Source organism: Medicago sativa, chromosome 4 (genome assembly GCF_051527215.1).
Source record: "Medicago sativa cultivar Bolivia chromosome 4, Bolivia_mono, whole genome shotgun sequence".
Classification (NCBI taxonomy): Eukaryota; Viridiplantae; Streptophyta; class Magnoliopsida; order Fabales; family Fabaceae; genus Medicago; species Medicago sativa.
In genome coordinates, this window is record NC_140752.1 from 31,872,659 (window position 1) to 31,875,452 (window position 2,794).

Sequence of the window (2,794 nt, forward strand, 5' to 3'; positions counted from 1 at the left end):
TTAAGTTCTTTGAATTGCTGGGATTGATCCATAACATATTTTTCTAGTAAAATTTTCAAGCTAAATTTTTTAGGGACTCTTTGGTTGTTTGCATAACCGGGTGGTGTTGTTTGCTGTCCAAAGGGATTATGAGGAGCTTTGTTATAAAAAAATTGGTTTGACCTCATCCCTTGGTTATATTGAGTATAGTTCAACTGCTCGGGACTTTCAACAGCACTACCTAATTGGCATTCAACACCAGTATGGCCAAATATACCACATACTTCACATGGTGGTGACATAGGAGCAGCTGTGACAGAAATAACACTCATTTTATCAAATTTTTGAATGAGTGCATCCACCTTAGTATTCAGATGATCAAGGGCAGAAACCTCATATATACCTGCCTCTTTTTTAGAGGGTGAAGGAGCAACAGCAGTGATGGCTCTCTCACTTGTCCATTGATAGTGGTTTTGGGCCATGTCCTCGATCAAAGCATATGCTGCTGTGTAATTTTTGTTCATTAAAGCTCCACCGGCAGCTGCATCAACAATCATTTTTGTTGTATATGAAAGACCATTATAAAAAGTGTGGACTATTAGCCACTTCTCTAAACCATGATGGGGGCAAAGCCTAAGCATTTCCTTGAAACGCTCTCACGCATCTTATAGAGATTCCCCATCTTTTTGAGTGAATCGTGTGATTTGATCCCTCAATTGAGCAGTTTTAGAAGGGGGAAAGAACCGGGCAAGGAATGCTTGCCTCATTTGGTCCCATGAAGTGATAGAACCAACCTGCAATGAATGAAACCAAGCACTAGCTCTATCCCTTAAAGATAAAGGAAAGAGGTGTAACCTTACGGCCTCTTGGTTTTCTTTCAAAGTTCCATTGAGTCTTAAAAAAGTAGAAATATGAAGATTTGTATCCTCAGTGGGTGATCCGGAAAATTGATTTTGCTGCACCAAGTTAAGAAGTGCAGGCATTATTTCAAAATTATTGCCCTCAACCGTTGGGTACACAATAATAGCATGTGGCTCTTCCGTAGAAGGGGTTGCATACTCCTTTAGAGTGCATTCCTCAGCCATAACGTTATTATTACGTGCGCCTTTCCTTCTTTTGTGCAAGAATCTTTCGATCTCGGGAACGAATTCACCAAGACTTTTGCTTCTTCGCATAAAAGAATTAAAAACTCCATAAGTTGAAGGTAAAAGAAAAAGAAATTAGTCTAACCGATACTAAAAAGTTAATCAATATTACTTAACTCCCCAGCAAAGGCGCCAAAAACTTGATGTCGTAAATCCGCAAGTGCACGGTTTTATCGAAGTAATAAAAAGAGTATCGTTTCGACATGGAGTTTTTTGTAAATCAAGATATAAGAATCCGGTTAGTGTTAGCAATATTAGGTCTTATCACAACCCAAGTACCTAATCTAGGGTTGCACCTCTCACAGAAATAAAGACTATAATCTAATAAACTCTATAACGGACAAAAGCATAAAAAAAAAAAAAATAAACGACAAATTAAATTAAATAAATATCCAACAAAAATTTACAGAGGTTCATCTTAGAACTCTAACCTAAAAAGATTTAGTTACACATGGTGACTAAAAACAAATTACTAAAGATAAAAACATACCCTAGAAAATCAAGGAGAACATAGAAACTCTCCTGAAGCTCCAAAGTCGCCTTCCTCTTGAACTGCTCCAGCTCTGAACGAGAAAATTTTGAATGAGGAAGGCTGGTATTTATAGTAAGAGTTTCTACCTTGGTTTGGGCTAAAAGTGCGGGCTTTACCTAAAACGGAAGCAGGAAAAGACAGTTGCGCCCCAACTTTTTGCATGCATGGGGCGCATTGTGCATTTCCCTGTGCATGCCTTAGGCGCACAAGAAATGCCCTAGGCGCATGAAATAAGTTTTCATTCCCTAGGCGCATTTCAAATTCCCTAGGCGCATTCTGCCTCTTTTCCGGGCCCAATCTCTGATTTTTTGTCGTTTTTAGGTCTTCGTCTTCAAATAACTTGCCTCGGTACTTTGGGAAAAGAATTCCTCCCACTTGTAAGTCTTATGAGGCCTCTTGAATTTTTATTCTTGTCTCTTGAATCTTCACAATTCCTTGGTTGTTCTTGATTTGCCGATTTGCATGATTTCTTCATGAATTACTTCAAAAACCCCCCTCAAATTTCTATGTTTCGGGAAAAATATAATTACAGATTCAAATATAGAAAACATTACAAAAGTCCCGAAATCATAGGCAATCGTTCTAATACTCCTCCTTTTTGCCGTTATTTCCTTCTAAAATAAATTGAATAACATACTAAGAATAACGTAAGATGACTTGTCATCAAAGTCTTAATCAGTTGTGATTAAGCAATATAAGTTTCTAGGTGAAAACTAAAGCAACAGAAGTCTCTTAGGGGAGCCTTTTGTGCAAACGAAGCCTCTTGCATGTGTGCTTGAGCGAAAGAAGTCTCTTAGAGTTGTCCTTGAGCATTGGAAGTCTCTTGCAAGTGTGCTTGAGCAATGGAAGTCTCTTGGAAGAGTCCTTTAGCAACTATAATCATGAGTGATTATAGTTAAATCCCTTGGAAGTGCAAGGGGACTGGACTACTCCTGTGTTATGGGAGGAACCAGTATAAAATTGTTTGTGTCTGTTTTCTCTCTCTCTCTCTCACTCCCTCTCTCTCACAATATATATATATATATATATATATGTATGTATGTATGTATGTATGTATGTATGTATGTATGTATGTATGTATGTATGTATGTATGTACGTACGTACGTAGGTAGGTAGGTAGGTAGGTAGGTAGGTAGG

The 2,794-nt window shown here is 38.0% G+C and overlaps 1 non-coding gene across 1 annotated transcript; it reads left to right on the top strand.

Annotated features, from left to right (window-relative positions):
• The first annotated feature begins 591 nt into the window (after nucleotides 1-591).
• On the top strand, nucleotides 592-698 carry LOC146928777 (small nucleolar RNA R71). The gene has a single exon (XR_015009141.1). It is a non-coding gene; the product is annotated as a small nucleolar RNA R71 (small nucleolar RNA).
• The last annotated feature ends 2,096 nt before the right edge of the window (nucleotides 699-2,794 follow it).